At 37.5% G+C, this 23,727-nt stretch overlaps 1 protein-coding gene across 4 annotated transcripts in view; it reads left to right on the top strand.

Annotated features, from left to right (window-relative positions):
* CDH18 (cadherin 18) overlaps positions 1–23,727 on the top strand; it is a 3,071,238-nt gene that overhangs the window by 2,757,209 nt on the left and 290,302 nt on the right. The gene's annotated exons all lie outside the window — the stretch shown is intronic.

The raw sequence follows: 23,727 nt of genomic DNA, 5'->3' as shown, positions 1-23,727 counted from the left end.
TAGATTTTGGGTTTTGGTGCTTTACTTTAGAGTTAGGAGTAGGGTTTGGTTAGTATTTGTATGTGATTTATTTATTTTGTTTGGGTAGGTAGTATGTACCGGGTGGTGTGGTTTGCCGACTATGACAGTTCGATGTTTTAAATTTTGCGTTTTACTGCATTTGGTGTATTCGCGGTTCGATTAATACATGTCGAGTTTTTTGGTATTCGCTGTATTGGATTTTCACAAAACTGATATAGACCAGGTGTGCAAATTAATTTTTCCTAAGTTTTTTTCTGCCAAAACGTCCTTATTTCATCTTGTGGATAACTATTTCTATTCTGCTCCATTCTGTACATATTTGTGTCAACAAGCATGAACCTGTTACTATCTGTACTACCTTACTCATTGTTTTTTTTTTCCTGCAAATGCTTTGTGATCATATATTTTCCTTGCTTTTTTAACCTCCAAGTTCCTATAAATTAAAATATACTGAAGAGCATAAAGAAACAGCAGGCTGCATCTATTTCAACTACCTGCTTTCTAGCACTTAGTTACCTGAGGAAGTGTAAGAACTGGTTCATGCTAACTGATTATGCACTTTTGTTAAATAAACCAAGTCGAACATTGGGAGGTGTAAACAAATAGCTAACTTAGAGGCAGCCCTTTTGAAATCTCATTAATGCAGTGAGCATCACACTGTTTTATCTCCAGCCACATAAAACACATATCCTTATCCTGACAATACTAAACTGTCATATTCCATAACAAAAAAAAACTACCAAAGTATCTTTGAACTCTTATGATTAGGCAGCAGTGAAGCCTTCCTAATACTTCTTCAACATGTACCCCTTCATCATCAGGTCACCAAAAATAAAACACCCTAGTGTCTAATAGGAGGACATTGGCATCTGGAAACATCATAGCAATTATTAGTTCATTGAATGTCAGCCTGACTTCATGCTCTCTAGGATAATCAATGAATGGGATATAGCCTGGCTGTATCTTGGGATTTCAGATTCCTAACATATCAAAAGCCCTCAGGACCCTCTTCCCCAGCAAGTAAGACAAAGACATGATCAATGTCCATGCTCTGGAGAAAGATCTGTCATGAAAGCCCTTGCTAGGCATGCAGAAGGTCTTGCTGGGACTTGCAACACATGCTTCAGTCATCACATAGAATGGTGCACGGTTTCAAGGAAAGAGTAATTACACTCAATAACTGCTTAAGTAGCTGGTGTCATTCAGCAGGGTCTAGTATGTACTTCCCTGGGACAGGATGATCCCAGGATGGATAATCTACACCTCTTATTCAAGGGTTTCCACATACTGGCCAAAGTCTTTGTTGCCTCTGCTGTTCCTTTTTTAGGCAAAATTCAGATGATGGACATACCAATATAACTTAAAATAAAATAAAATCATAAACTGCTCAATATCAAGGTGGACTTTCTCCATAACAGGACTCTTAGCAATAAATGACCATATTTGGAGGCACGTGTATGTCTGGAATGAGACCCTGTTTGTCTAGAGTCCAAGATATGGTTCAAGAACAATGATAGCAGGCCATCCATGTCAGGATCTGCCATCCATGTCAGGGTCTGCCATACACGTCAGTGTCTGCCATCTATGTCAGGGTGTGCCATCCATGTCAGAGTCTGTCATCCATGTCAGGGTTCTGTGCAATCATGCCTTCAGGCTCACTGTTAATGTTGGAGGTGTCTCAGTGTTTATTAGGGAAATTATTTGTTCCAAAACAATACCCATGATCCCCGCAGTGTGCTCATCAAACTTCATCTCATAATAGGTAATTCAGAATTTCATCTTATAGAGTGTTATTCTCTTCATCTATGCCCCCACAGGATTGAGAACATTTTCTGGCATTCCTTGAAAATATCCCCGCAAGAAATGGTTCATTAATCGTTGGTGATTTCAAAAAAATCTGCATGGATAGGAGTACTTGTTCTTCTAAAGTTTGTTTTGCATGACACTTCCTAGACTGTGCTAATGAGAATTCTGTGGATCAAACTGCCCAGTCTCCCAAAGGGGTGGCAATATCCTGAAAATAGTTTTCACAGATTTGGCCAAAGAATGTTCCCTCCCTTTGGTTAGTAGTCTTTCATTAGCTATATTGAACTAAAAACTGGTTATGTTTACCCTGGAAATACCTACCCCTTGGTATCCAACTCTACCTTGTTAAGAGACTGCAAAAAAATTAAATCTTTTATATTTATGCAGCAAAATCTCAAAATTTACATATGGTAACACCAGTGTGGATTCAGGGTATGTAACAGTGCAGTCTCCTACTAGAATCAAATGTTATAGCAAATTCAAAAGCATGTTACCCTTGGGGTTAGCAGGCATTAACAAGTTATGCAACATAAGGAAGAAACTTAGCAAATTGTATTGTAAGGCCAGAACCTCCTGTCAAAAAGATAATATAAAAGATAATATAAATTGCTTCGCCAAGAAGCTGAAGTCAGCTATAAAAAACTGCAAAGTATCCCATAAATCTTGGCTAGTATCTGAGACTAAGGATGATTATAAATCAGAATAAACTACCAAAAGCACAAAAAAGAAAAAAGAAACCACTTAGCCCGTAAAACAAACTGCACACATCAAAATAGGCTTTCGATTTTTAATTTACACACAAATAGATATTTTCTAGTGCATTGGCAAGCACAGCCTTCTTGGTGTCAATACAAAAAATAAGAAACAGACACAATTCTTAAATACACAAGTCATCTAAAATAATTAAGTAATTAACAAATCAGAACCCTATAATTTATAAAAGAGCTTTCCAATTACATTACTTATTTATGTCTCTAGGGGACAATGTATCAAATTTAAGAATAAAAATTGTCTCTTTAAACAGTAATTTATTTTTTAAGGCAACAACGTCCCTTTCAACAACCTGTTCTAAAATACATGCTTTTAAATCAGAAGACACCCCACCATGAACCAGATTAAAATGCATAGCCACTGGATTCTCAAAGTTTTTATTTTTTGCATCTCTGATATGCTCCTGCATTCTCAAACTAAAAATCCTTTTGATTCCTCCTATATAGAAGAGTCTGCACATGCAAGAATTCACATATACTGCCCCTTTTGTTGTACAAGTGTGAGGTGTTGAGGGACAAAACTTTACCCCATTAATTGTATCAAAATATCTCACCACATATTTACATATGAAGCACTTTCCACATGGATTAGTCCCACATACAGCAAGTGTTCTACTTAAATTCACACTAGGAGGGACATACAAATTATGCACCTCCATGTTCCTAACATTTGCTGCCTCTTTTGTATGATATTAAGGGATCTTTATACAAATTAACACCATTTTTTGAGGGGCAAAGCCCAGTAATATTTAATAATGTTTACTATTTTTTGGCTAAAAACATTAAAACTAGTGACAGAATAAACTTTTCTATCCTCTTGTTTAACTATTCCATTTGCCTTAAAATTAGCATTTCTACTACTTATTTCACATTCATCTTTTTGTGAATTAAATAACTTCTTTAAAGACTGTATTATCCACTATAACCCCTTTGTTTAAAAACAACACATGTATTTATTATTTCATCCTGCAATACTTCAAGGCTACTACATAACCTACTAACCCTTAAAAGTTCATTGTATGGTAAAGCATGTAACACGTGAAGGATGACAACTTTTACTATTAAGAAAATGTGCAATATCATTAAATTTCCTATAGATTTTAGTGTTCTCCTTCTTATCAGTAATATCCAACTCACAGACTGTTCCTTCCCTTTGGTTAGTAGTCTCTCATTAGCTATATTGGACTAAAAACTGGTTATGTTTACCCTGAAAATAAATACCCCTTGGTATCCAACTCCACCTTGATAAGAGACTGTAAAAAATCAAATCTTTTATATTTATGCAACAAAATCTGAAAATTTACATATGGTAACACCACTGTGGATTCTGGATATGCATCTGTCTGTGCTAGCAATCTTTATGATTATTTGGACAAATTAATGGACAGTGCAGTCTCCCACTAGAATCAAATGTTATAGCAAATTCAAAAGCATGTTACCCTTGTGGTTAGCAGGCATTAAGTTATGCAACATAAGGAAGAAACTTAGCAAATTGTATTGTAAGGCCAGAACCTCCTGTCAAAAAGATAATATAAAAGATAATATAAATTGCTTCACCAAGAAGTGAAGTCAGCTATAAAAAATTACAAAGCATCCCATAAATCTTGGCTAGCATCTGAGACTAAGGATGATTATAAATCCGAATAAACTACCAAAAGCACAAAGAAGAAAAAAGAAACCACTTAGCCCGTAAAACGAACTGCACACAACAAAAATAGTTTTGCGATTTTTAATTTACACACAAATAGATACTCTCTAGTGCCTTGGCAAACACAGCCTTCTTGGTGTCAATAGAAAAAAATAAGAAACAGACACAGTTCTTAAATACACAAATCATCTAAAACAATTAATTAATTAACAAATCAGAACCATATATTTTATAAAAGAGCTTTCCAATTTCATTCCTTATTTAAGCCTCTAGGGGACAATTTATCAAATTTAGTAATAAAAATTGTCTCTTTAAACAGTAATTTACTTTTTAAGGCAACAACATCCCTTTTAACAAGCTGTTCTAAAATACATGCTTTTAAATCAGAAGACACCCCACCATGAACCAGATTAAAATGCATAGCCACTGGATTCTCAAAGTTTTTATTTTTATCTCTGATATGCTCCTGCTTTCTCACCTAAAATCCTTTTGATTCCTCCTATATAGAAGTGTCTGCACATGCAAGAATTCACATATACTGCCCCTTTTGTTGTGCAAGTGTGAGGTGCTGAGGGACAGAACTTTACCCCATTAATTGTATAAAAATATCTCACTACACATTTACATATGGAGCACTTTCCAAATGGATTAGTCCCACATACATTGAGTGTTCTACTTAAATTTTCACTAGGAGAGAGATACAAATTATGCACCACCATGTACCTAACATTTCTGCCTCGTTTGTGAGATATTAAGGGGTGTTTATACAAATTTTAACACTATTTTTTGAGGAGGAAAGCTCAGTAATATTTAATAATATTTACTATTTCTTGGATAAAAACATTAAAACTAGTGACAAAATAAAATTTTCTATCCTCTCTATTAACTATTTCATTTGCCTTAAAATTATCATTTCTACCACTTATTTCACATTCATCCCTTTGTGAATTAAATAACTTCTTTAAAGACACCCAATATAACCCCTTTGTTTAAAAACAATACATGTATGTATTATTTCATCCTGCAATACTTCAGGGCTACTACATAACCTACTAACCTTTAAAAGTTCATTGTATGGTAAAGCATGTAACACCTGTGAAGGATGACAACTTTTACTATTAAGAAAATGTGCAATATCATCAAATTTCCTATAGATTTTAGTGTTCACCTTATTATCGGTAATATCCAACTCACAGAATGCTCCCTCTCTCTGGTTAATAGTCTCTCATTAGCTATATTGGACTAAAAACTGGTTATGTTTATCCTGAAAATACGTACCCCGTGGCATCCAACTCTACCTTGTTTAGAGACAAAAAATTGAATCTTTTATATTTATGCAAGAAAATCTCAAAATGTACATATGGTAACACAATTGTGGAGTCAGGATATGCAACTGCCTGTGTTAACCATCTTTATGATTATTAGGATAAATTAATGGACAGTGCAGTCTCCCACTAGAATCAAATGCTATAGCAAATTCAAAAGCATGTTACTCTTGAGGTTAGCAGGCATTAACAAGTTATACAATACAACAAAGAAACTGAGCTAATTATATTGTAAGGCCAGAGCCTCCTGTCAAAAAGATAATATAAAAGATAATATAAATTGCTTCGCCAAGAAGCTGAAGTCCGCTATCATAACCTACAAAGCATCCCATAAATCTTGGCTAGTATCCGAGCCTAAGGATAATTATAAATCCTTCTTTAGCTACGTTAGAAAACTAAGAGATAATTCACTTCACTACTCCAAACTTATCTGTACTGGCACCTCCCGTTCAAATCCTAAAGTTATTGCCATTATGCCAGCAAATAGATTTGCAACAAATTTCTCTGCTGAAACTATCATTCCCACTCCAAACACCCCTGAGTCACTCCCATCCCTGCCATTTCAAAGTATCATATTCTTAATGTTCTTGTCAAGACCTTCAGTACCTCTTCAGTGGGTAACAACAATATGCATGTTGTTCAACAATTAGTGTCAAAAAAACTCTTGCTGATACCCCAGTTAAGTTATTTCACCCAAGCATTGCCACAGGATTTGTTCACAAGTCATAACACAGTGTGGTGGTGATGTTCCCACACAAGGGTGGCATCACTACTGGCCTGGGAAACTACAGATTCATTAGCCTTAGTAGAGTTGACTGTAGAGCCATGGAGCCCATCATCACTGACCTCATAAACCAGGACATTAAAAAGTTGATTAGGCTTTGCCACCAACAATTAAGACTTCTTAAGGGTACATCTCACCTGCTAGATGTAATGTGCATCTTTGTAAATATAATTCAGGTGGTGTACAATGGTCACATTGTTCAAGGTGCCTACCTAGAGCTAGCAAAAGTGTTTGACACCATACTGCATGATGGAATTGTTAGTAAACTAAAAGACTTAAACATTGAACCTTTTGATAAGATGGCTTGAAACTGACTCAAGGACAAGACAGAGTCAGTGATGTTTCCTCACTTAGAGCAAAAGTGACCAGTGATGTTCTCTAGGGTTCAGTATTAGCCTCCTTCCTTTTTGTCATTTATTTATTTATTTTATTTGACAAAAACTTAACAGGTGCTAAAATCATGGACTGAAACTTTTTCTTATTCTTCTTCTTCTTTCAGCTTTTTCCTGGTTAGGGGTCGCCACAGCGGATCACCTGTCTGCTCATGCTAATACCAAAAATGCATTATTGTATCCCTTTGAAAGTCATCAGCCCTGAGGAATTGCCAAATTGACAATATGCTGCTAAGAGTTGACCCAGTTGTTTGTGATTTGGAACTTATGTGGACAGTATCTAATGTTTGACAAATATGTGTCCATTGTCATAAGAAAGTCCTTTTGTATTGCGCAGCTTATAAACAAAGGAATTGTATCTAGATCTAGAGATGTCATGTCCCACTTTTCTCAGCCCTCTTTAAGCCATTCATTGTGTATAATGCCTCTTTCAGACAAAGTGCTTTTGCAGTAAAACAAAATGCTTCCTCAGACCATATAATCTATGTCACTGAAAATAAGTCTCTCTGATCGAGTAAGTTTGCTGATGTGTGTAAACTGGGTGGAGTAGTTAAATTAATATGTTGTACTAATACCCTTCAGAATGAACTATCTGTTAATTTCTGGAGTTCTGAAAAACAGCACAAACTAAAGAATTGAAATATGATCTCATTCAGAAAACAACAAATTCCTACCACATACTATATCAATGACACCCTGATCCACAGTGAGTCTGTGATCTAGGACTTTGGGACGTGGGTTAATGGATCCCATTCCTTCAATCACCAGGTTGCAACTGCAGTCAGCAAATCCTTCTATATCTCACTATTAGTCATTAAAAATATCTCATCTAGGATCAGCCAAGTCTGTTTCACTGCACTCTGCTCTTGTTACATCCATGACAGAACATAATGCACCCTTTATCATGTATCTCAGTAGACACATCAAGTAAACCTGAAAACTTCAGAGGTCACTAATAAAAATGATCTTGTGCCTCAAAACCATTCATTATAAGGAAAGCCTAGAATTATTGTCCCTCTACTCTGAGTCATATATCTCTTGAAGAGAGACCTGACATTTTTTCTTTCTGCTCCCAGGGACATTATTGTCAATGACCTCTTCTTTCTTGATATATCAGATAATGTAGCCAACCCAAGAACAAGCAATATCAATTTATATCAGCTAAAAAAAAAATAAATGAAGAAATATTTTTATTACCCAATAGTCCCTTGCTCTTGATTAGACTCCTTTTGAATAACAGCAGTGAGAATTCATATAAGCCTTTACACATAATGGCTTATAGTACTCAAAGGATGCCATAATATGCAATGAATGCCAAATGTAATAGGTTTTTGGAAATTTCTGGAAAATGACCACTCTTCCAATTATATCTTTTCACTTTTTTAGCAAAATTTATGAAGTGAGCCACGTAATATTCAGAAATGTTTTAGGTAATATGGCACACATTTAATAGCACATTGTATTTCTTTAGAAAGATAGTTATTAGAAGAACTAGCTTTTTACTTGTACTTTAAAAAAACAATTTATAACATGAAAGAATAATGTGTGTGTATTGTGTGTGGGTGTATATATATATATATATATATATATATATATATATATATATATATATATATATATAGACCTATGCACATACACACACACATACACACACACACACACACACACACACACACACACACACACACACACACACGCACACACACATACACACATACACACATGCACACACATGCATATACACAGACACGTATGTTACTACAGTAAAAACTGCAAGAAAGAGCTGGCAAGTACTGCGTAATAACTTAAACCTCCTGTAGTAGTGGCACATGGGATATATGCAAATAATCCCCTATAGACATACCAGTGTCTCAGCTAAAAGAATGGCCAAGACATCTTTCACTTTTTAGAGTCTTCTGTTGTGTATCTAAACAAATAAAAATAAACCCCACTAGCTGTGGACATGTCATGTTTTGCCCTTTTTTATGAAAAGTACATTGTAAGTGGACAGTTTTGGCCATATTTAAGAAATGCAGAGGTTTTATGTAAGCCTAGTGTCAATAACATTAGGATGACTGTGAAATATCCTAAATAACATCCACACCAAAGGTTAAAATCAATACATAGACAAACTATTTATCAAAGACTAAAAGAAAGAGCCAACTAATGCAATAAGTCCCTAATTAATGCAAGAAATATAAGATGTCATTCTTTAAGGCAGCTTATATTGCTTAAATCCAAAAGGCTTGGTACTTGTGGGGGAAATATAGTATTCAAAGAGAAATGTTCATATACTAATGGTGTGGTATATATGTTTTTCAGCTGTCCTCCCAGCAGCTAAGTTTTTAATCCCTGGGTCATCTAGTTTTAGCTGTCAAATTTGCCAGTGTTCTTCTAACTCCAAAAAGCCAGCTTGTTGAGGTGACCACCTCTGTAGCCACTGTGATTTTAATAATACACTAGGAAATTTCACTGTAATATTTGCATTATACCATTATACACATCACTGCATGACAGTTATGTTAAAGTTGTCTTAACACACTGATGCTTAAAACCATCTAGTGCATGGAGCTCTGTTATTTCACTCACATACCAGTTAAATGATGTCCAGGTTCAGAGCTGCGATAGTTCGTGACCCAACCTTAAGAAATGCTTAGAAAGAAGCTGTTAACATTATGTCTGGTGTTGTAATTTAACGCATGTATGAGTATAACTAACCCTGGCAAAACAAAAATCAGGTTCATTTTAAAGGTGTTTCTGTCTGCTGTCTTTATTACACTCAATAAAATATATGTGAGAACTAGCTGCCTCCCTTACATGGAGAATATGTAAAGGTGCACAGGGTTCCCAAATATACTGCCAGCTTTCAAAGCCTAAAAGCCTCCAACACATTTTTTTTTTGTTATAATTTTCCTGTGGCTACTAGTACATGGAGCAGACAAATCTACATGCACTAAAAAGAACTGTGATCAGATTGCCAATCATAATTTGAAATTATATATTTTCAACATGGATGCCAAGTCATAATAAATAAGCTATGATCAGCAACTCAATAATAATCCTCTATGCAGTTTTTTGGAGTGCTGTGATTACACTCTGAAATCAGGAAAAAGATAAGCTTGTTAAAATCCTTGCTGATGTCAGAAGGACACCTAAAATGCTGTTAAGCATCTCTCAACATTGTTATGGTCTAGTCGCAGACTAAAGCATAACTTGACTAGTGTTGACCAGTGCAGAACAGTATTTATTTATTTATTTTATTTTATTTTATTTTTATATTTGTTGATCAGGATAGTCTGACTGGATACATATCCATTTTCTGTGGAGGCCCAAGGAGAAAAGCTCCAAACTTAGAAACAGATAAAGACAACAAGTTACAGTATATGCACAAACATATTGTATTAACATACAAGTTACAGTCTCACACTTCAAGCCTATAAAGAATACAGTTTATATTCAGAAATATATACAAATATGTTACAGTTTCTCTTATCAAACCTATAGGTGCAGCAATATACAGAGTATCTGCAGAGATGTAGCAGTTTCTCTTTTCAAACCTTTTAGTGTAAGACGTAAGTCGCTGTGAATAAAAAATTGCAGGGATATGGAAGTAAATTAGGCTTTAGTCAGGGTTAGAGCAATGAGACTATGTCCACTCACCTCCCTTAAGTGGAAAGGGTTGAAGCATATTTATAGGCTCAGTCTTTGTGTAGAATATCCTGTGAAGACAGGGGATACATGGAGTGCTGTCTACAATAGAGGAGGGCCTATTGTTAGAACTAATTATGGTAGCACTGGCATTCATCACAAAGGTCCATTGCACATCAGTCCCTTAAATACTGTAAGCCTTTTCAGGGAATGGTGGCCTTTAAAACTCCATTGTCCAGCATGTGAATGATGGATCCTACTATGTCTCTCTCAACTTTCACCACAGAGGAAAAAAATGGAACAAATTTTCTCACCCAGTTTGAAAATATTTCTCATCAGAACATCAGACCAGAAATAACAGAAGCTGAGAAGATTTTTTTCTGTATTTTATGCATTTGGAAGTGTCTCAAATATGTGATAGTATTTGAAAAAATAATCTTTAAGAAAATCTTATGTCATTAAAGTAGTGACTGCACTATAAATTGATCATGTAATAAATTATCACCGTCCTGTTTGAAATATTAATTGCATTTTTACTTATGTTTATATAATGAATAAAATGGAGTAGATGCTCATTATATTGGCAATAGTTCACAAGCATGTCTTCTTCTCCATTATGAACTAACATTATCATCAATATCAGCATTATACTCATCATTATAATTACTACTATTGTTAGATCATGATATCTGTGGAAAGACAATGTTAAATTTTCAGTCAACCTGTCATACTTGCTTGTGTAATTTCTTTCCAAGTGTTGTTTTACGATTTTGTCAGACTGAACAACAACAACAACAAAATAATACTGTAAAATGAAAGCATAGCTTTTACTGGTTTCGTCAAGTAGAGGGCTACCTTGCCAGTTTTTGTACATAGCCAGGAGTAGTTTGTTTGTTATTAAAATGATGTCAGTGGTTAGACTAAGTTTACATATCATAAAGAAAATGAATCCCTTTAGAATGGATTCATTATATACCAAGTGGCAATGTTTCCAGAGTATTACTGAAGTTGGTAATAGTTATAACTTAGTATTCAAAGCTGAGTGATACTCGACCATGTTGTGTCCATGTCACATTCCTACATATTCTTCCAAATCCTCTTTTCTTTGTGCTGCTTTGCTTTAAATAACAACGCCAATACATTCACTTTGATTCATTTGAGATACTGAGAAAAGGACATTATCAAAATGTTTTACAAGTCCATTATTATGCATATCAATAACCAATGTCTACTGCTAAGAAAAGTTATAGAAATAATTTATTTTGCTTTCAGATTTTTTCATCAAGTAGCAGATACAATTATGGAATCTTTAACAATATGCTAATTGTTTTATTCATGATTAGGAACATAATTTTATGTAGAACATGGAAAATGCTTGTATTCAGTTTTTTAAATTATCATTTTAAAGATGACTTTTTTATGTTATCATTATATAGATTGTTTATTAAATGCTTTGGAGATTTCTATGAAAACCTGAAAATGTGCTTAAATAATTTAATTGTACTTACTTTTGAATTTTTCTTACATACATTGTTGTGAACAATTCACATATTGCTGGATTGATGACTCCTTCACTGAGACACTCACAACAATCACAATATCATGGATAAGTTATAAGTAAAATCCACCACAAACAAAAAAATGACACAAAATTGCACCAAACAACATTAATATTAATGAATACATTGTATTAAGCACTTTTGTCCTTACAAGATATTTTCAGAATAAAACATAATATTGATTTCCTGCTGTTTAAATAATTTGAAATACATTCTCATCATATGACTGTGCATTTCCATTTCAATTTAAAAACTGTTACAAATATAAAATCTTAACTTTAAAATGCACTGTAATAAAATATGACACACACACACACACACACACACACATATATATATATATATATATATATATATATATATATACACACACACAAACACACACACACACAAACACATTTTTATTCTACTATCATTTAAAATGACTGTGCACTAACTTCAACATCCCTCTTAAAGTGACATTGTCATTAAAACAGGAAAAAACAGTATCATTTAATTTTAATTGCCAATTCATTTCTGTCTCTTCCAATATGGCATTGTAATCACCCCACACACTTTGATATGTAGGGAATTTAAGAAATTCATATTTTTTGTTATAGATAATGACATTATTGATGTGGGGAGATTTTAAGTTTGCAACATTAAACAGCTTCTAAATTGAAATGGAAAAGTACATAATCATGTAACAAGAATATTTAAACATCAGGAAATCAGTAAAATTTGGATTCTGAAAAAGTCTTGTAAGGACAAATGTACTTAATACAAAGTGTTCATTAAATGCAGCATTGTTTGATGTCATTTTGTGTCATTTAACTGAGACCCTGGCAAAGCAAGTTTGATTACTACCTCGGGCTCCTGCTCAAGCTTTTGTGTGAGATTGTGAAGTTTATGAAAATACCTTTGTGAATTTTGCCCAGAAGACCAAACTCTTTTCAGGAAAATATGTACTTCTTCCAAGGATTTTCTCTTCTAGCTGACGGTTTTCCTTCTATTCTGGAATGTCTGCAGATCACATCATGTAAACTCTGCAGCTCTGTCTCCCTTTCTTCCAAGAGGAATCATCATTGCCTTTTACTTGCTGAGGTGGAATGTATACTAATTTTTTAGTAGAGGTCAGTACAACTGATTACGTGAAGCATACATGCATGTACTCATAGCAATTACCACCCTGAACATTTGAGAAAATTCCAACTGTGCAAAACAATTACTATTAACTTACATCACAAACAAGAAATGCAGCTTTACTCTCACTTGCAATTTATGATCTGGTTAGTAAACAACGTGTATTCATCAGCAATAAAGCTATTATCTGGAACTGTTTCTGCAGAACATAGAACTGTTAACTATAAACCCTTTAAGTTAAAATTCTAAGCTTCCTGGCCTCAGCTTAGAGAAGCAAATGCTTTGCAGACCCCTAGTCTGTAACCCCCTAATCTTCTTTACTCTCTGCTATCCCTTCTGTATCATATCTTCTGCTTTCCTCCACAGGATAATATATGATTGATTATACAATTAACATTACAGTCCTGAATCTGGGTTACATCTTCATAGGCTCATAGATTAATACTAAGCTAACTGCCCTTGCGAGCCATTTTAAGCCTAGCCAGTTATCTCTTGCGAGACTCAAATCCTGCACCTTGTGCCTGCAAGGCAAACACCTTAACCATTAGGCCACCCGCCCAATCTTTCTTGTGAGTCACCATTAACCGACTCTACAATTACAAGTTTAACTCAAAACTTCCTAAGCCTACTCTCTTACTGTAACTTCATCTCTAATCTACTTTGACCAAGCATAATAGGATTCCATAGTCCTCTTTGTTGAGACCTAGATTTAGTAAGAAAATCCACTTGAACTTTGTATAGGAAGCATATCACTGAGTGTTATCTTGGTAATTTTTAACATGTTTGTGTAGTAACGATATGTATTTTTTTTCATCTTAGTCTGTATTGCGTTATACTTTTATGAACTACTTATGCATTGCATCATCTGGAGCTTTTCTCCTTGGTTGTCTGCAGAAAATAGGCATTTGCTCAGTCAGACCAACTCGGTCAACAAATGTCAAATAAATAAATAAATAGCAGACTAATTTTACTGATGCTGATAGCACATCTAAATATAGTTACTACTTTTTACCTGCTGTATGCAAAATTATTGCTACAATGACCTATTCAGCATATAATGTACTGATTATTACAATCACGATTAATCTACAAAATGTCTAGTACTTAAGCCTCAGTCAAGCTTTCTCCTTTACCTTCTCCTCTGTATGTTTATTATATTAGCAGCTACATAGTAATGTTACTGACTCTGTCCATTCTATTTTATGCCCTCAAATGACTGAACAGACCAGCACTCCATCTTTGTTAAACGTATAGTCATCTAGAAATCATTAATGATTATATTATATGTTTCTGTGCTGCTTTCACTAATATAATATTGATATTAAAATTATGCTATCATGCATTGCTCATTTAGACATATAAACAGCAACCATGTTAATGTTGTACTTATTGTTTTATTTATGGTAAAACTGTGCTGGTTATGAAGTAATTTTGAAACATTTTGTTTAGTTTGACCTGTGAATGTGTGCTCCAGCTTTTCTGAGCTACAACTGTTTGTTAGATTTGTATTGACTATGCCTAGAACTCATCTCCACTTGGATGGCTACCTCTTCAATGCATTAATGTAATTCTTTCTCATACAGTTATTATAAAGAAAATCACAACATTGGTGAAAAGAACTTGTTATTTTCAAGATTTTCATTTATATTTGTTGAAAATGTGCCTCTTGTTCATTTGTTCTGTGAGTGAAAGTAGTTGTCGACCAATTAACTTGCAGAATTAACAACTCTGTCCATCGATATATGAAGTTTGAGACAAGCTAAGTTGTCCTGGTCCCATGCTTAGGTAGTAAAGGTGGGGTGGTATAGTTTTAGGAAGTTAATGATTGAGTGTTTGTAGGTAGGTTAGATTGTAGGCTTTGGGTATAGTTATTAAAGAGTCCAAGAGTAAGGGAGTTTAGGGGAAGTGATGTAGGGGAGGGAGGGATTTATAGCAGGTTTAAGTGTTAGGGCTGAGAAGAAGTAGGCATATTGTGGCATGAGCTGGTGGTGGTGGTGTAGCAGCTAGCTCAGGTCCAAATGACTTAGAGGTATCGTGGATTCAGGTAGACTTTGGATGGAGTGTGTGGTGGCAAGGAACGATGTGGAGATAGATATGTTTTTTTTTTCCTCTCCTCTGGTAAAAGGGAGTTGTGGTGGGTGCTATAGTGGGTATTGGAATGGGGGGATGAGGTAGGGAGTCTATGGAAGGGGCGAGAGTTGGTGTCTAAAAGGAACTACATGCAGTTGATGTGTGGTGCATGACTGGAGTGTGGTGCATGGCTTACCTGGTGGTATGGCTGTTGGCTTCTTGGTTCCCCGGTAGTCTGGTGGTGCTGAGGATGATTGCTGGTGGTCCAGTAGTGTTTTGGGGTTCATTTCATCTGTCCGGTCACGGTCTTGATAGTCCAAACGGGGAGCGGTAGGGCCATGCAGTCTGGTGGCAGGCCTGAGGCTCGGTGGCCTGATCAGTGTAGGTCCTGGTGGTTGTGGCTGGTGGCTATGGTGGGTTGTCCTCCTTTTCACAGTTAGCATTGGTGGTAGTGGTTGGGGATGCTTTATTTGCTCCCTTATAGGTTTGTGCGGCTGTTTGGGTTCATTCCATGGTTCTATGTCAACGGTTCGAATGTCAGTAGGCTGGGGAGGTCATAGCAGGGTCATTGCTTTCACGCATGTACATTGGAGGCAACAGTCATTGCTGCAAGCCATTGTAATGTTCTTCCTGTTAAGCAGGGAGAGCTACGGGATTCTGGAACTTAAAAAAATAGACATAAAATAAAAGACACTTAACAGGAAAGGCTGAGCGGGAATATCATGCTGATAACGACTAGCTGAGAGCTTGCTGGTAAATTGCTTTGACTAAGGTGAGCAGGGTCCTGGATTCAAGACTGGTAAGGGGGGGTTTATGTGGGCAGGTGGCAGATGGGTGCAGGGGGACTGGGTTTGAGTCAGTAGAGATTGTGGTGGCTATAGACAGCTTAGATGGTGTAGTGATACATTGTTCTGACAATGGTGTGCAGGACCCTGGGTTTCAGACTTGGCAGAGTTGATGATTTGACCGGAGTCCTGGCTGAGCCCTCAAAATCTCAAAGGGTGTAGTGGGGAAGTGCTTGGAGTATGGTGCACAGGGTCGTGTGTCAAGATTTGGCAGGGCTAATTATGTGGTGCAGTTGCATGCTTATGCATAGCTAGTAGGGATTAATTGTCACCGGGATGATCATTGTTTAAAGTCCCTGTTTTTCCTCCCACCATTTAGGCTTTGTCAAGGTTCTTGCTCAGAGATTGAGAGGTATGGGGTCCTGGGTGCAGGACTGGGTAGGGCTGGTCTATTCAAGTGCATTTTAGCATGACAAGTGCCCCCCCCCCACAGGCTAAGGTAGGGCAATGCAATAAAGGGGGGATTGGGGTGGGGATAGGGCATAGTAGTCTGAGGAGAGTTATTAATGTTATGTGTTTCTTTTCTTACAGGTGGCTAACTTACCAGGACTACGTCAGTGGTGGCAAGCTATTGTGGCCCATGCCAAAGAGTTATTTCAGGAGGTGGCAACGTCTGAGACAGTAACGGAACAGGATTAGGCTCCAGGTCAGAAGAAGCGACATACCACATTGAGAACCCCAGCCCTGGGGAAAAGGCAGCGGACAGCAAAGCAGGCAGTCACAGTAGAGGCATCAGCTCCCAGTACATCTCAAGATGGTGGTACAGGTAATGTTTTTGCTTCATCAGTGCTGGCTGGAGAAGGGAGTATTGAGGATCTTGGAGGGAGTGCAGATGAAGGGGAATTGCTAGGTGGGGATCTAGGGAGGGGATGGCAGGTGATAGAGGGTGCAGAGAGGGGGATGGCACAGGTATTCAGGTATGCTGTTGGGGATGTGACTGGGGTTGGTTTAGGTTCTGGGTATGGTTTGACTTTAGACAGGGAAGTAGAACCAGACTTTAGGCTGTGGCCGGGGGACTGATTAGCCACCCAAGCCTTGGGACAGGAGGCAGGAGTGGTCTTTCTGACTCCGCATATTCCAGGGTTGGTAAAAGAGAAAATTTGGAAAGGGGAATATGTTGATGTATTTGAGCTGATCGATGCAGAAGGAGTCCAGCAGTTAGTGGAGACTGAGTCAGCTAATAGTAAGGACTTGTTGGTGGCATTAGTGACTTTGGGGAGGAAGAATGTAGGTAAGATTCACTCTAGGATGTGGGATAATTGGATGGTTGGTTTTATATACTATATGGCAGTGCAGCTGGAGAAGGATGGGTCATTGGCCCTGCCACCTCTAGGTTATTTCCTTATTATTTGGGAGGCACAACGGCTAAGGCCAAGGAATGCGTGGCTATGGTATGATCAGTGTTTCCACAAACGGAAGGCTGTGGACCATTCACTACATTGGGAGGTGCGTCATCCAGATATATGGTTAGCCACAATGATGGATAGTTATGGTGGCTTTAACAGCAGGGTGAGCGGGGGAAAAGGAGTGGGTGTATGTTGGTTTTTCAATAGTGGTTCTTGCTCGGGGGTAGGGTGCAAATTTGCACACACTTGCTCAAGATGTGGAGGGAGTCATTCAGTCATTTTTTGTGGTCGGCAAGACCTTTCCACATGGAATTCCAATGTTATAGCTCATGAGGGTGAGTTTCTCACTTCACAAGGGTTTCAACTGGTGCGAGGTAGGGGTAATTTTCATGGGTCTCGGGGAAGTGGGTTCTTTAGAGGGAAGGGGTGTCATTCCCCATTAAGTTGGTGGTTCTGCGGGTTATGCTTAGGCAGTTTCCCGGCTGTGTGATTAAGAATGAGGTATTACAGGGGCTTTATCAGGGTTTTCTTATTAAGTCCAGTGTGGGGGATAGTGGGTGGGTTGTAAGAACCTGTGATCAGTGCAAGGTAAAGAGGACATTTTGGAGGATTTGGTGGAGAAGGAGCATCGAGCGGTATGTTTATTGGGTCTTTTTGACAGTCCACCTTTCAGTCATTATAAGGTGTCACTCTTGGGGCCAATGCCAAAGAAATGGGCTGGAGAATTCAGATTGATACATCACTTGTCTCATCCTGAAGGGAATTCAGTGAATGATTTTATTGCAAAGTAGGAGGTTAGGGTGCATTATGCATCCATGAAAGATGCCGTGAAGAGGATCAGGGAATTTCAGGAGCCATGGCTGGTTAAAGTTGACATTGAGCATTGAATCTGCCTGTCACTTGTTGTCAATTAGGAGGGAAGATTGGCAATTGCTGGAAATGAGAGTAGGTGAAAAGTACTATTTTGACAAAGCTATGCCTATGGGTTGTTCAGTGGTATGTGCGATGTTTGATATGTTTAGTATGATATTACATTGGGTATGGCAGCAGAGAGTGGGAACACAAAAGGCGGTGCACTATTTAGATGATTCTTTGCTGGTGAGTGAAGGACAGGCAGAGGCATAGGAAGGTTTTTTGCACATTTTCATGGGATCTCTTTCTGGTAGTCTGACTGGGTAGGGCAAGAGGAACTTCAGTTATTTATGGATGCAGCTGGGGGTGCTGGTATGGGGACCTACTTTTGAGGTTGGTCGTTTGCAGCTAAATGGCCTCAGGCATGGAAGCAGGAATGGAGGCATGATGTGGCCTTCCTAGAGTTGATGGCTATATGGGTAGCTTCCATAGTGTGGAAGCAGCATTTACAGTAAAGCAAGTAGTTTTTCATTTTGAAAATATGGCTGTGGTGAGGGTGCTACAAAAGAAAACGGCTAAGTTGGGATTGTTGTTGCTAGTATAACGTAAATTGGTTTTGCAGAGTCTGTTAATCAATTTTTTTCATTTACAGGAGTGGATGTGCCTGGTGTAAAGAATGATATTGCAAATAGCTTGTCCTGATTTCAGTTTTGCAGGTTTCGGCTGTTGGCTCCAGGGGTGGAGGAAGTACTGGAAATCCTGCCAGAGGAGATTTGCAACCTTGGGTTGAGGTAGCCGGGAGGGTGTTACATCATTCTTGGGCTCCCTCTACAAGGAAGGCTTATGGTAGGGCTCTTTCTGATTTTCATCAGCTTGTTCTGCAGTTGCCAGAAGAGGAAGGGGTGTGGTCAGAAGAATTATTGTTGCGATATGTAGCTCGAGTTTGGGGACTAGGTAAGGCATTACAGACAGTCATGGTGGATTTGGCTGCTATTAGCATTTTGGGGTTGCATGATTTTACAAAGTCATGGACAATAGGGTGGCTGTTGAAGGGGTGGGGGAGAGTGGTTGGGGAATTTAGGGATATGCGATGGTCACTGACGAGGGCGGTACTGAAAGTTTCCTTGAAGGGGTTAGCGTTATTACAAGGTGAGTCTTTAGATTATTTCACGTGAGGCACACTGTGTATATGGCTATATTTTGGCACTTTCTGTGTTTCTGAGTTGTTAGGTTCTTTATGTTGGAAGGACGTTATCATAGGTGAGGGAGAGTTTATTACTGCATTACAGAAGAGTAAAACAGATCAACTGGGTAAAGGTTTATTGATGGTGCTTAACCCTGACAAGAATGCTAGCCTTTGTCCAGTAAGGTGCACCAAGAAATTCAGGAGGAGGTGGAAGGGGAGTTTATTTGAGTTAATTTTTTGCTCGGTGGATGGGAAGGTTGTGTCAAGTAGAGATTCATATTTTTGATTAGGAGGGTTTTACATTCCATGGGATTTCCAGTGGAAAGGTTTGCACCTCACTCTTTTTGAAATGGCAGGGCTTCAGATTTAGCTAGAGAGGGTAGTTCCTTTGAAGTTATTTAAAGGGTGGGGAGGTGGTCTTCAAAAGCATTTTTATCATATAGTAGATAAAAGTTTTTGGTCTGATTAATGACTTTCTTTTCTTCTTTTCCAGGGAAACAGATACTCATCTTGGGGCACTTGTATATCCACTGGGTGGAGAAGCATGCATTAGTCAGGGAAGATGGGAGAAATTTGTGTTTGTCCCATTTAGGATGGTCAGTGATGTGGCATGGGATTAGGGTCTTAGGTGGGATAGATTGCTGCATGAATTCGAGCAGGTTAAATTGAGGGTGGGGTGTACTTGCATATTAGTGATTCATTTGAGAGACAATTATCTTGGAATTCTTTCTAATAAGCGATTAGTAGATATTATTCTACAGGATTTGTTGAGGTTGCAGACATTGTACCCGGGTATGGATGGTGTTTAGTCAGAGATGGTTCCTCATTTGTGTTGGAGGAATGCTTATAGTTATAGGGCTATTGAAATGGTCAGGAGGTTTATTAACTAGAGATTGGCTAGGCAGTTAAGAATTTTTGGGATACATACTATTGAACATAGAGATTTTGGGGATGGGAGGATGTCTGGTATCATGCAGATGAGGTGCATTTGAATGAGGTTGGGTTAGATTTGATTAATCTTCATTTGAAGCTGTTTTTAGAGGGTATGGCTGAGGTTAGGGTTTAGGAGGGGGAACAGACTGGGGATCAAGCTGGTGGCAGAGAAAAGAGAGGGGATTGTCCTCTTCAGTTCCCCCTCTAAAGAAAGTGGTCCAGCATTGTATGGGGGAGTAAGTGAGTTTCTTGACTTTATTTGAATAAAGAAGAATTCATTGGATAATGGTTGGTTTGTCTGGAGGTGAGCAGGTATGCTGCCTATTTAAGTGTGGTGGGTGAGTAGGTATGCTGCCCTGCTGGAGGAGGTAACAGGTGAGTAGGTACACTGCCTTGAGGTAAAATCGGCTAGGGTGAGTAGGTTCGCTGCCCTCAGATCTTTATCAATGAAGATAATTGTTGTTATTTCTGTGTGAATACAGTTTATTATCTAATGATATTCAATAAAGTCATCAAATGGCTTTACATGTTTGGTGTGGTTTATTTTAAAAGTGGGGCAGGGACAAATGAAATTTGGGACAAACTAAGTTGTCCTGGTCCAACGCATAGGTAGTAAATGTGGGTGGGGGGGTATAGTTTTAGGAAGTTAATGGTTGAGTGTTGGTAGGTAGGTTAGATTGTAGGCTTTGGGTGTAGTTATTAAACAGTTAAAGAGTAAGGGAGCTTAGGGGAAGTGATGTAGGGGAGGGAGGGACTTATAGCAAGTTTAAGTGTTAGGGCAGAGAGGAAGTAGGCACATTTTGGTGTGAGTTGGTGGCCCTACCGCCCTCCCTTTTTTTGATTTTGGATGAAGATTTTTGGTAGTTTAAGGTGGAGAAGAGAGACAGTATTGTCCTCTTCTGTTCCTCCTCTAAGGAAGGCGGTCCTACATTGTATGGGGGAGTAAGTGAGTTGCTGGAAACTATTTGAATAAAGGAGAATTCATTGGTTAATGGTTGGTTTGGCAGGAGGTGAGCAGGTACGCTGTCTATTTCAGTGTGGTGGGTGAGTAGGTATGCTGCCCTGGTGGAGAAGGCAACAGGGTGAGTAGGTATGCTGCCCTGAGATCATTATTGATGGAGATAATTCTTGTTATTTCTGTGTGAATAAAGTCTATGTGTTTGGTGTGGTTTATTTTAAAAAGGGGGAGGAGCAGGACAAATATATATATATGTATATATATATATATATATATATATATATATATATATATATATATATATATATATATATATGTGTGTGTGTGTGTGTGTGTGTGTGTGTGTGTATACATATATGTGTGTGGTTGGGGGGCTGCTGTAGTGCAGTGGATAGTGCTGTCTCCTCACAGCAAGACATTCTCCTGTTCAGTTTTGGGCTGGAGTACTTTCAGTGTTGAGTCTGCATGATCTCCCTGCAATTGCATGGGCTTCCTCCGGGTATCCAGTTTCCTCCCACATTCCAAAGACATGCACTAGTTGGACTGGACACACTAAATTGGCCATAGGTGTGAGTGAGTGGAATGGATGAACTACTATGGCAGGGTGAATAACATATCAGTGCAAACTTTGGCTCAAGATGATTGACACTGCTTAAGTGACACCCCGACCCTGTGAGCAAAATGGGATAAAGTTGTTGAGGATAGATCGATGGATGTGTGCGTGTGTGTGTGTGCGTGTGTGTGCGTGTGTGTGTGTGTGTGTGTGTGTGTGTGTGTGTGTGTGTGTGTGTGTGTGTGTGTGTGTGTGTGTGTGTTTGGTGTGTGTGTGTGTGTGTGTGTGTGTGTGTGTGTGTGTGTGTGTGTGTGTGTGTGTGTGTGTGTGTGTGTGTGTGTGTGTTTCTGTGTGTGTGCGTGTGTGTGTGTCTGTGTAAAAAGTGAGAGAGAGAGAGTTAACAGCTCAATATATTTGCATACATCATAAATATATATATATATATATATATATATATATATATATATATATATATATATATATAAATATAAATGTGTGCTTGTAAAAACTGAGATAGAGTTAACCGACTCTCTCTGTCCATCAACATACGTGTGTGTGTGTGTGTGTGTGTGTGTGTGTGTGTGTGTGTGTGTGTGTGTGTGTGCGTGTGTGCGCGCGCGTGTGTGTGTGTGTGTATATGTGTGTATGTATATATATATATATATTTGTGTATTTATATATATATATATATATATATATATATATATCAATACACACACACACACACACACACACACATATACAAAGTGAGAGAGATTTAACATCTCTCTCTGTCCATCAGAATATATGTATACATTACAAGCAAAAAAGTGTTCAAGTGGAAAAGCAAAACAAATAAGGCCAAAATCCACTGATGACATGAAGCAGCAAGCAAGGAATCAACCAATTCTTTGGTTGTCCATTCCTGTCATTGATTCCCTGCTTGTTTCTTCATGTCATCAGGGGATTTTGGTCAGATATGTATACATTCATGTATTGTATATACATGTATATATATATATATATATATATATATATATATATATATCGATAGATAGATATACACATGTATAGACAGATAGGAAGAGAGAAAGATGGAGATAGAGAGATTTGTTTTTAACTAATACATAGATGGCTCCACATATCTACTAACACATTATTTTTATATATAACTGTATATATTATACATTTTTGAGGCTGTAATATGTCACAGACTACATAATGAGGCAATTTGTAGAATAAGAGCAAACATGCCACTCTCAACCTACTTATTAAAGGATGAAACAGGGGGGTTTCAATAAATGTTTCATATGTCTGTTATTCTAAGTTAGCTTCATCATGTTTGCATTTATACCCTATTAATAATTTTAAAGAGAATGTTCATGTCGGCACAATCCCTTTTAAGCAGCAGAATGCCATGTACTCTTTGCAGGCACTTTAGTCATTAGTTTTCAGTAAAAGCTGATTTATCTTTTGTCTTTTCATTTGTTGCAATTGTCCGGTAACAACATTCTGTACAGCACTTTCTGTGGTTAATAATAGATGGGGCATAACGTAACTGAAAGGATAAAACACTTCAAAGACTACCAGTCATGCCTACAAATGAAATGTAAATGTAACTTTTGTTTTATTAAGAGTTAAATTCTTCCCTGACCAAAGCCAAGCATATGAGCTAAATAATATTTTAAAGTGCAGCTTAGTGAATTAAGTAATTATGTTTTTGTTCTTTAACTGCTTTTATTCAGAAAATATTCTTCCTGGGGCTGCTGGGTTTATGGACATTGCTAATATCTCCACCTTTAGTACTGCTTACAAATTTTAGTTTTTCACAATTAAAACATAAAATAAAAGCTAATCTTGAAAACAGACTGCAATCATATTTTGTTTAACTTCAGATGATGTTAGCAGTAACTGTGGTAAAATACAATGA

The sequence above is a fragment of the Protopterus annectens genome, chromosome 3.part0, assembly GCF_019279795.1.
Source record: "Protopterus annectens isolate FY-2018-M chromosome 3.part0, PAN1.0, whole genome shotgun sequence".
NCBI lineage: Eukaryota > Metazoa > Chordata > Ceratodontiformes > Protopteridae > Protopterus > Protopterus annectens.
This window is presented reverse-complemented; position numbering and strand designations above follow the sequence as displayed.